The sequence below is a fragment of the Daphnia pulex genome, chromosome 12 (assembly GCF_021134715.1).
Source record: "Daphnia pulex isolate KAP4 chromosome 12, ASM2113471v1".
NCBI classification, from domain to species: Eukaryota; Metazoa; Arthropoda; class Branchiopoda; order Diplostraca; family Daphniidae; genus Daphnia; species Daphnia pulex.
In genome coordinates this window covers 10,666,393-10,678,044 of record NC_060028.1, presented here as the reverse complement: position 1 = coordinate 10,678,044, position 11,652 = coordinate 10,666,393, and the positions used below count along the sequence as shown (strand labels likewise).

Below are 11,652 nucleotides of genomic sequence, written 5' to 3'. Positions count from 1 at the left end.
TTTATTGCGGTTTGGATTTTAGGGGGGGAGGTCGATTTTTAAGAAAATTCTAATCGATACCTTAAGTATTGCTAATTAGACGATTAGTGTCGTCTGCTTCCATTTTCTTGTTTTACAATTCAACAAAGCTTGATACAAGCACGGTCTATAAACTGGTTAATAGATAGATCATGATACAAAGTTTCGAAAGGGAGACTAATAAGATTACAAAGAAAAATGGAACGATTATTGGACGTGGATGCACGAAAATAAAATTGTAAAAATGTGGTCATCGTCGTTATGTGAATTTTGGTGTCGCAGCCCTCCAAGTTCTCCATGCTGTTTGGCGGGTAAATATTCTGAATAAAAATGAGATGACTATGGGAGATGAAATAGAGTAGTTAAATTTGTTCCAAGTTTGTGATCCCCTTGTCAATGCATGGCAGATTGTTTGCACTAAAATGTAACCTTTTCCTCTGTGCAGATGTGAGGTCTGAGCCAGACATCGTAACAACAAAGTTTGCTTGTGCTGGACCTCTTGTCATGTGATTTGACCGATGAACTCCTGTCATCAGCAGCAATCACAGTAGCCTATCATCCCTTAGGTAATAATTTTCCTTACTTTTATTAACCTGCATGTGATCTGTCTCTGGGGTCTGTCAGATTTTTTAATGATGCATGACTTGCATGAATGCAGCGTATTTCATGGAAACCTTCAATTCAGTGGGTATACCCCTGGTTTACAACTGTCTTGTTTTCAAATTTTCCTTGTGTTATTGTTTCTGTAAATATTTTTCGTAACTCATTGTTGAAATTTTTGTATTTAGATAAACAGCATCCCTGTGGATTGGAGAAACTGCCAGTGTCGACCGAGTTAAGGATCTCTTCAATTCCTCTTTCTTTAAATGTCCTCGTGTACGCCCATGCGAGTGTGGGTGTATTCACGAGGACTCCCTTTTTCCTATCCCGGCTGGTGGATTCAATTTTCCTGCGAATGGAGCAACTGTAGAGATGCCTGGCTGTATTTCCCAGGCATAAAGGTAGGACAAATTCATTTCTATCTTCCCTTTCTGACTATTGAGTGGCCGTTTATTATAATTCGTTGCGGACTACGGAGTACGATTATTACTGGGCCATGCAGTTGGCTGAAACTGTTTCATCCTACTGTTTTTTCTCAGTCAGAGTTCATAAAAAAGCTCACGTGTAGAACAACTGCAGATCAGGCCTGTTTTTGTACCCCACAACTTTGTCTTTAGACAAACAATCAAATTCAGAAATATTTGAACTTGAAACACTTGAAGCAAAGTGAAACTTTGCTTTAAAATTGTCCACTATACTTGAATTTTGTCCACCAATTGGGTCTTGCCGCCACACCGGCACTTCCTGGTCCAAATGAAATTTCCATCAGCCACTCCGTAGAGAAGATAACGCGATTGCCTCAATTAAGCATGAAGGCTGAAGGCTTTTGCGCTGGGGGGCTCTGGCTGAAGACAATGGGTTTGCTCTCAGTGGTACATCATCCACTATAAATAACAACACCACGTGGTAGACGTACGTGTCTCGAGACAGCCAGAAGCCAGGGCCAGCAGTAGCACGCGTCTTCCGGTTTTTCTCTTTTTTTTTTGTTTCTTCCTTTTCTCCAAATTAATTCCGTTGCCAGAAAGACAGAATGGGGGAGAGAGCAGCAGCTTTGAAACCCCACGCACATTGGCTTCTGTTGTTCCAGCCCTATTTCTTTTGTTTTTAATGAAGTGAGTGACATGACATGAGGAGCCACAGCCAGTTTGACTCGATGAACATCTGCCTTACACACCCTGGCCACCTTGGCACTCGCCAACTGTCTCCTGGAAAATAATAGTTCAACCTGCTCCACCCTCCCAAGTAGATTCGAGTCCAAAAATTCGATCGATTTCTTGTGATTGTTGTTAATAATTAGCATCAGTATCTCGAGAGAGCCATCGATTGATAGATTCCCAGTTGTAGAACGTTTGAAATCCAGATACTTTTAAGTTTTAACAAAAGGTATTATACACAAATCTTGAATTAGAAATTCAACCGTGGAGGACCTGCTGCTGACGGAAAGACTTGATTAGGAACGGTTTTCTTCTTCCCTTGTGATGGCAGCAGGTCTCTGTATGTCTCTTTGGCGGGGTCTTGTGTCTTTTATTTTCTTTAAAGAAAAAAGGAGACAAGGAACAAGAGCAGCTGCTTCTTCTTCTTCTTTTCATTCCCAGCAGCGTGCTGTGTCTTGTTGCCTTGCTTCGTCTCATTTCCCATTATTCGTTGCACTCTCTCAAATTTCCTTGTGTCTTTTTCTCTGTCTCGCTAGATAGAAACGATAACATCGTCAGCTGACGGGTCTTGTTTGCTCGACTCTTCAAACGGATAGCGCCAGCAGCCTCTTGGCGATATTAGACATGTCATCCTCCGCAAAAACAGCGTTAACTTTATACCCCACCATATCCGTAATGACCTTTTTTTCTCTCTCGTGGATATTATAGACGTCGACAGTTTGCGCCGTGATTTCTTTCATCTTCCAGCCCAAACAGACGCTTCCATTTATACCCCAGTTGCTTGCGCATTTGATTTTTGTTTTTCTCTCCTTTTTCCAACATTTCCCGCGAAATTTATTTGATTTTCTCCCTTTCGGTTTTTAGACTGCTGCTGGCGGTATTACAGATGGTCTTTTCTTTTTATTTATTTCTTCATGTGTGTGTTTGGGGAGAAAAGCGACGCGCAATTGATATGCTCGTGATGGAACCCAACACGCACGGCGCGTGCTGTGCGCCATATTTTTTCTGTTTTCTTTTTATTTCTGCCTCTCAATTTTCTCGTCATCAGTTACGCTGGTATTATAATAACTTGCGTGGCAGCAGTTGTGGAGAGAGAAGGAAAAATAAAAAGTTTTTATTTTTTCGGTGGTGGTGGTGGTGGTGGTGGTGTGTAATCAAACATTCGGTCATGAGTCACAAGTCATGTGATCCACCCACTTTGAACACGAGACGAACTCACCACCACCACCAGGGTCAAATGGTTAAACGTGTGGCTGCCCTTTTTATCTAACCCCCAAAGTCATGGCGGTTAGTACAGAGATAACAGAGAGGGGTTCAACTATGGCCGGCAGTATATAGCAGCTGACCGGTATGTTGGATATATATTCGGAGATCCGCGTGACAGTTCATTTTCTGTAAACTCGACTCTCTCGCCAAATGATCCGCCCCTTATTTCCTTTTTATTTTTGTGTGTGTGGCTTTGGCCTAACCATTTTTCTTGTTACTCCGACTCACCCCTGACTCTCGTGCTGCGCTTGCTCATCGCCGTCTGTTTGGTTTTAACTTGTTCATCCGCCCCATCACCTTATAGGACTCATCCGATACTTCCGGTTCGAACGCCCCCATCTGGACCCGAGACTGACTCGGGGTGGGGCCCACCACCCGCATCACCTGTTCTTGCTCTCAGTGTGTGTTTTCGGGTTGGTAGACAGGGATATCCAATGTTTGGAAAAGTAAAACCGCACGTTTTGTTATATGTATGCGGACCGTATAGGGAGAAAATGAAGGGGTTGTCGTGTGTACTGTATACAGCTTGTTTGCTGGGCATCGGATTACGTGGCTAATATTGTGTAATTGACTTGAGCTGACAGCCAATCTCCTTTTTATCGTAAAAAAAAGTTGCTGGCGCCACAGGGCCAATAACAATTATTTTCGACTCGAAATATCGGAAGTTCCAAGTCCGGAACTGACCGGCAAATCCTCCGTCTCTGCATTATATATATCCGGATTAGGGTATTACAAAAAGTTGGACAAGTCCCCTACACTAGGGGGGAAAGACTAAAAAGCCAATAAAGACAAAAAGCTCACTCTCTTATTTATATTATCTTTAGACCAGAAAATAAGATGACACAAACAAAAGTTTTCCCCCCCTAGTTGATGTTGTGCGTGGACATTTGGAAGGTTTTTTTCCGAGTACTGAGACTGCGTGTAGGTTAAAAAAAAATGTCTAACCCATTCCGGAACTGACTCAATTGCACACACGTAATCAGGCGCCGGTTAACGTTGAGTTCACACAGAGAAAAAACGAAAAAAGAGAGTGAAAATAAAATCACTTGTTTTTCCCAGTATGAAGGATATGGTGTTTGACCGGAATTTCCTTTTTTTTCTCTCTCTTTTAGATTTTTCGTTTCCGTTTTCTCGTTAACCGCCTTCTCCATTTCCGAGTCGACTTTTGGTTTTCCCGGTAATTCCGACCATTCCTTTTAGTTCAGTCAATCCTCCGGCTGCTCTCCACGGACTGCGCGGTGGATTTTTATTATTTTCCCATGCCACTTGGTGCCCAGCACATCCCTGATTGAACATTCGGTCGTGATTTTGGCTCTCCTCTATTTTGATACGGCCGCTGCCGGATGCGTGACTACGTACTTGGCCCATCATTTCAAATCAAGAAAAATGTTCCCGCCCGGTCGACAATGTCCTTTTTTTCTAGGGTTGTCCGCGCGTGGCCTCTAGAAAATAGAATCCCGTAGTGTACAGATGTACATATACGACAGTGTCGGGATATTAATGATGATCCTCTTGTATAAGTTTCACATGGGGACCCGTGAGTTTATTTCCTCCCCTTTTTTGTTTGGTGGGGTTTATTCTCTCTCTCCCCCTACACACACTGATGAATGATGATGATCCAAATTATTTATTTTGATTGTCTCCGCGTCTTTTATGTAGGCCTACATATTATTCGTTACGCGCTCGCCGCTCGCTGCTGTGATGCGCGTCATTTTCCCCCTTTTGTTTGCGGTTGTTTTTCATCCCGCGGCGCCCATGTTGAATGCGCAGCCTGTACATTTGCGCTCATTGTTCAATATTGATCAATTTATTTACATAAATCTAAAAAGAAAGAAAGATAAAAGATGAAAAAAAAGCGGATGTGTCACTCGGTCGGGCGACATCTGCGCACGAATGAAAAAAGAAAAAGTTTTCCCATCCATCCCGCGGAATGTTTCCTTCCAAGCAATTTATGACGTCATCCTTCCTACCATCACCACCACGACACATCACGTTAAATAAACACATTAGAAATAATAATGCGGGTATTTTTCGAAAAAACAAAAAGTGTTTTTGTGGGTAATAAACCCGCAGGTTTTTTTATTGTCGGATTTGACCAGCGTCTAGTCTATAAGAGCCACCACGCCCGCATATCAGGTGGCGGCCAGCAACGCCACATGGGCTTCAATCGGGACACTCTGTGTGTCATTGGGGGAGAAATAAAAATAATGCGATAGAGTTTATACAAGAAGATTGGTTTGTCGGACGGCAGCAGCTGCTTGTTCTATTTCAACATGGCCACACAACACCTGACCGCCCATAGGCCCTTGAGCCCATCGATCGTGTGTGTGTGTGTCTAACGGCTGCTGCTGCTGCTGCTATTAGACTGTCGATTTTCAACCACCGATAAAGAAAAAACCTTTTGCCCGACTTATCGCTCATATGGCGACTGCCGAGTGGCAAGAAGAGAAACAGGAGAACCGGTTTTCGTCTTCTGTGTGTGCCAGCACCTGGCGTTTTGGATGTATACCCCCACGTTGGTTGGGCTGATAACTTGGACAGCACCTGAGCTTGTGCCGGACTTTTGCGCGGGTTTTTTCGAATCAACTTTTGAAATGAAAACGCAAGGGGGTCCAGGACAATCCGTCACCCCCGTGACGATTTACGACTCTCTGACCTTTTCCGAAAGAGAGAAAAGGTGGAAAATGTGTGTGAATGTGTGTGTGTGATCCTCTTAATGGGCACGGGCGAAACCCCACCCGAAAAATAACGTTGGGGAGGAAGTAGGAGATTATTCCGCAATGTACAACAACGTGAAATGTCCAGTCCGGACGTTGCGGATTAGAGTGTATAGCTCTGGGTCTCTTGAGACATCTACTAGTAAGACTCTGTGCTGTGCTGGGCATCTCACTTTTTTTTTCTTTTCATAGTTGCCACTTAACAAGATCAGGAATTGGGAGGGAAAAAGAAATAAACGCCAATTTCACAAAAAGAAATTTTTTTTCTTCCGGTTCTTTTTACTTTTTCCCAGTCCGGAAGATCGTGCCAATTTTCTTTTGTTGGTTCATTTGTCGTCTGCTTGCGAGAGAGCAAGTGGCGATGTCACGCTCTCGCCAACATTTGTTCGGTTCCCTAGTCTGGAATTTCCTTTTTTCCAGAGTTTGCCGAACGAAAAAAAAAATTCGTCCAGAAGAAAAAGCGGAACCGCCCAGAGTCAAAAGTTGTACTACAGGAGGAGGAGTAGAGTTTTAGCCGCTTTATTGATCTATACCATATTCCGCTAGGCGAATATAAAGCAGGTCGTTGTCGTCGGTCGGTCGGTCGTTTATGGTCTCACCGTTGTCGTGTGCGTCAGCTAGGGCAAACATTCCGGCGCATTAATATGTTTTTATCCCCCCTTTCTATTCCGGAAGGAAACCAACTCTCTCTCTCTCCTGTGTTCTCCCCAAAATCTATATGGACCACAACGCCGGAACGACGGATGTTTTCTTCTTTCCTTGAAGGAATGATTAGCGAGAAAGAGAGTCACACAGTCTGAGCTGGAGTTGACGGCCTGGAGGAGAGATGACAAGTTTTGATGCAGTCCTTGTCAATATCATCATTAAGAACGGGCTTCTTTCTTTCTTATTTTCTTTTTCTCTCTTTTGGGTGTGTGTTCCAATCAAGCGCGAAAGATAAAATGAGAAGAGGGCAACAAGAAAACACGCGGCTCTAATTATATCTAAGACTGAAAACATCAGCTCGCATGCTGGATGGATATCCGAGTGAGAGACTTTTCAAGAACTGCATCAACACTCGAGTCTCGCGGAGTCTCGAGTCTCTAAATGTCTATGCAAATGCGGATGAAATGTGGAGAAAAGATAATGGCCAAGTTTCTCATCTCTCGAGTATCTCTAGCACCTGGACGTTATTAGGAACGCGGTGAAGGATGGATCATTATTTATACATCCTATGGCCCCCTCGTCTGTGCGAAAAAATGGTTTGACTTGATGGGATGATACAAAAAGTACTCGGTCCCTCCTTTTGTGTAACGAGTGAGAGAATCTACTCGACGGGAAGCGTGACTAAAAATATCGGCGAAACTGGAGCTCCAAGAGAGACGGAAGTGATGATGATAAAAACAGATGCCCATTATCACTTTTCCGGATTGCCATTCATCTGAATGAAAAGAAGTTTCAGGTTCTTATCATTTGTTATCCGGGACAACCAAAACATCCGTCAATGTTTCTACTTTTTCTCTGCTGTTGTTTGTTTGTTACGTGACTGTCTAGACGAGATTCATCTGCTCTTAGCTCTCACCTGCCGACTCGGCCAGTCGACTTGGCAAGTCAAGAAATAGAGACGAGCGGAATAAAACCTTTTATCTTCTATTTCTTTCCTGTCGTTTATGACCGTCTCATATTTTTTTATTCGTCGAATAGAGAAGAAGCCCCTCTGAAAAATGGAATAGGGGAGCGTGTCTATTAAATTTTTGATACAGTAAATAATAAAGTCTGGATCGAATTTGAAAAAGCTGGACTCTATTGAAGTGGAGAGGGTAGAAAAAGTTAGTGTCGCCGACAAGGGAAAAAATATGAATAACAATCAACTTCTTTTTTTCGCTTCTGCTGGCCCCCCTTTTATTATCTCGACTGCGCAATTTATTTCCGAGAAATTGATTCACCCAAAAAAAGAACATTTTTTGTTGTTAACTTGGTGCTCTCTGACCGTGTCGCTCAACGCACAAATTTCTTTCTTATTTCTTTTTTAACTTTTCGTTCTAATTTTTTTTCTATGGATTCGATTTCAAGAAGAAAAAGGGATGGAGAAGGGCGGACACGCCGATGGAAAATAACAAAAGTTTCCAAGAGTGGGTAGGCGGAATATGGAATCTAAAAATGTACACATACACTCTCGAGGGCCGTTTCTTCAATTTCGTTCCAGTTCAGTGGAGAAGAATAAGGACGTATATATACATGCATCTATTCGCCGACGTGTACTTGGGCGCTTCGAAACTTTTTATTTTAGTTTTTCTGAAGCCAAAAAGGGAAAAAATGGAGGAGGCGGGTTTTTCTTCCATGGTCTAGGCGACTTCCATCGTCAAACGCCAGTCGAAAAGAATGCTGTCCTCCCGATGGATAGATGTTTGAATACAAGAGAGAAAACGAGAACCACAAATGGACCCCTCCCGAGTTTCTCCCAGTCTCAAAAAGAACTTCTTCTTCCTTTGGTTGGGTCATACTGTACACACTGATAAATAGCTCAAACGGGGGGGAAGGATCTAGTGTATACGCAATACAAACTAAAGGGTCTCTCTAACAAAAACCTGGGGGCCATAAATATTTTTCTCTTTTCTGTACGGACGATCGAAAATGACATCAGAAAATAGTTGGGCAAGGCAAAAAGAAGGTTGGAGGGGGTGTACAACCTCCCATTGTATCGTCATCTGAATGAATATGAATGACTCGAACGAGGGAGGCTAGTAGAAGCTTTCTGGGGGTCTGCTGCAACACGAGTCGTTCTAGATCGTCTCTTGTGTGCAAAACTGAATGGGCGGAAACTGTTGGATTCACAGACGACGGGACGGTTTGAGATATCAAAAGGGGCCCCAACCAAGTCTCTATATCGACATTTATGAGATGTCGATGCTGCCAAGCCCAGAAAAAGAAAGAAGAAGAATACGATATTTATAGCTGCAATGTCCACTAGATTGTCGTTCGATATATATGTCGTTCGATATCTTTTGGCCAGGCTGCAATGGAAGGCTTGTTCCCCCCCACTTTTTTTCCTTGTTCGATATTATACCATTCACAGAGGCCTGTCTATAGATTTGAACTTTTTCTATCCCTCTATGTATAACAAGTCGGGACTTTTCTTGTTCGGATCCATGTCGTTCTGTTGGTGGTCCTCAAACCAAATAAAACGACCCCAGAACCTTTTTTTTTCCTTTCCATCTTGTATATTTGCTCTGGATAGATATTTGTACAAAAACCGCTAGACGTCCATTGCAGCTCTCTAGTCGGCTAGCACACACATGTAATGGTTGTTGTGTATATCCAGCACAGACCCTTTACTTAAAATGATTTCCACAGCTAGCATCGCACATTGCTGCTGTTCTATTTGCCCTCAAAGTCTAGCAGATGTACATACTCATACACTCGTGTCGTTATGTAAGCCCCTCCGCACTTATTCTTTGAATATATGTCCTTTTGGATGATTGAGAGTATATAGATTGAGAAAGTGTGTAGGGCCGTCCCAAATGTGCGCAGTTGGTTCCTTCTTTAATGTTGCATACAGGCCATTTGTGAAACGTCGAGCTGGTCTAACCGTCTCGACGTTATTGACCCATGGCAACCGTTGAATAGCTAGGAAGCTCGGCTCTTTACAGCAGTAGCAGTAGGCAGCAGCAGCAGCATAATAGCTAATATATATCGTCAAGTCACATGCGAGTTACGTCTATGAATAGTTCATCACGCCCGGCTGAATCATCTGGAAGAAAAGTCGATGGATCGTATGTCGGGACGTGACAATACAATATCATCAACTATTATTCGAAAATATCTTCTCTCTCTCCTTCTCTCTGAGCTGTGTGGCATAGTTCTACGGCGCATGGCAGTTGGTGACGGACTAGTGTATAGAGGGCGGCTGATTATTGACATGCACAAATTGTCAATAGCCCTACACGTGCCTGGGCTGCGCTGTCTACATATATAAGGCCGTAAATATCTCTCTTCCGAACGCCGTGCAATAACCCTGTCTCACCCGTACATTTCTCTCTACACCAATGTATCAAATTGAAAATCGACTTTTTCCTTTGTATTTCTACCCCCCAATCAATCGATTATCCTACGCCCAAATGTCTCAAGTTCTCTGGAATCTCGCCCGGCTTTGATTGGACCACACGTCTAAAACCCGTGCGTAAATAGATAAGGTTTAAGTGTGTATAGATCTTGATATAGAATGAACCACTCGAGACAGCACATACTTCATGCACGTCACGGGTTAAAAGATTCCCCACAAGCATGCCAGTGTGTAATCATACCGGTGACTAGACAGCGTGAAACAAAACAAAAAACAAATAAAAGAAATAAAAGACTCTCCCGGATCGATCCAGCGAGCTGGAATAGCCGCTCCTTCCGACAAAAGAAGGAGAAGAAGAAGAGATATAGATATATCGAGAGAGAAAAACTGCATGTGCAGTTGCAATCCGAGTCGTCGTGTTTCTTGTTTTGGTGGGGGCTGTAGCGTAGCGACCGTTCGTGCGCATTGTGTCTAGTCTGTACCGCACAGTCTACACACACACACATCCCTGTAAATAAATAAGCGCTGGATATATCTGTCGGAGAGAGAGTATAGACAGCACGAGGGCAGGTCAACCACAAGGGCAGATGGTTGGACGGGCGAACCATCAGGTCGAGTCAGAACAATAGGCGACCATGTGACACACACACACTGGCCCGGATAGTACGTATAGTAGAAGAATATACTAACCCCTTTGAACCGCAGGGAAAATATAATAAAGGGTATTATTTGTCGAGGGCTGGTTACAATTCCGTATAGTATAGTAACAAGCTATACATTCAATTTTGTGTGGGGGATTTCTTATTTTTTCATTGTCAGGATTTTTTATCAATGGCCTCAACTTTGTACGGAAGTGGGGACCACCGCACTAAAAATAAATTTTTGGTAGTGCCGAAAATGAGATCGACCCTTGACCCGCAGTTTGGCGAAAAACTGGAGCAGATCGTAGGGAGAGAAAGTGTACTACAGCTGGGGAGCTCCATCAGCTGTTATAGCTTTCCAATCTGGCCCAGGTAAATATTGAACATTCTGCACAGCGGCTCTTTCTACATTTTTATTTTCGCCTTGTGTATGCACAGCTGGTGGAAATGCCTGTGATGTGTGTGTGTGTGTTGACCTTTGTTATCTCCTGGGCGATGGCGTGATAACCATTTATCTTCTCCTCATTTAACTGGAGGAGGTTGATGGTTTGTTTGAGCGTTTTTCTTCCCCTGAACTGGCTCTTCTCATCCGCCGCTCTGACTGGAAATGCATTTTCAATTGTAACGACATCCGTCCGTTGCGTTGCCCATTAAAAAGTCGTCAAATCTTAGCTCCTCTTTCAAAGAGAAATTTTTGTTCAACAGACTCTCCAACTCTAACTTTGATAGCTTTCCAAGTTATACAATAATATTCTGAAATGTCGTATTTTTGAGTCGAATTGATATGACAACTTGCGTTTCAACAAGTACTAAAATTTTCTAGACGCGTACCGAAAGACTTTGGCGAGAAAATTCATTCCGTGTTCGTTAGGCCCTTAAAAAAGTTTTTCATTTTCGACACATTCGACACTCAACTTTCTCCCGGCTGGCGAGCGCGCACACACCAACTTGCCACTCTCTTTGCCGTTCGTTTTAATTCGGCAACTTTTTACCTTGTCATCTCCGTCCCTGGGAAGACGAAATTAATTTTTTATTTCTGGGCCAGGAACGCACCTGGCATCCAATTTTCAAAATTGATAGTCGTCTAGAGTTTTATATATAGTTGTAGACTAGCGGTGGGTTTTTGAGAAATCCCTGTCAGTAGTCTATACTATACTTCCATATAAGCTCAAATCATTTCTTATTATATATACATCCAGACGACGTTATTGACC

At 43.1% G+C, this 11,652-nt stretch overlaps 1 long non-coding RNA gene across 1 annotated transcript; it reads left to right on the top strand.

The window, feature by feature from the left end:
• The first annotated feature begins 468 nt into the window (after positions 1 to 468).
• LOC124208541 lies at positions 469 to 1,019 on the top strand. Its single transcript, XR_006880500.1, has 2 exons — positions 469 to 584; positions 807 to 1,019. It is a non-coding gene; the product is annotated as an uncharacterized LOC124208541 (long non-coding RNA).
• The last annotated feature ends 10,633 nt before the right edge of the window (positions 1,020 to 11,652 follow it).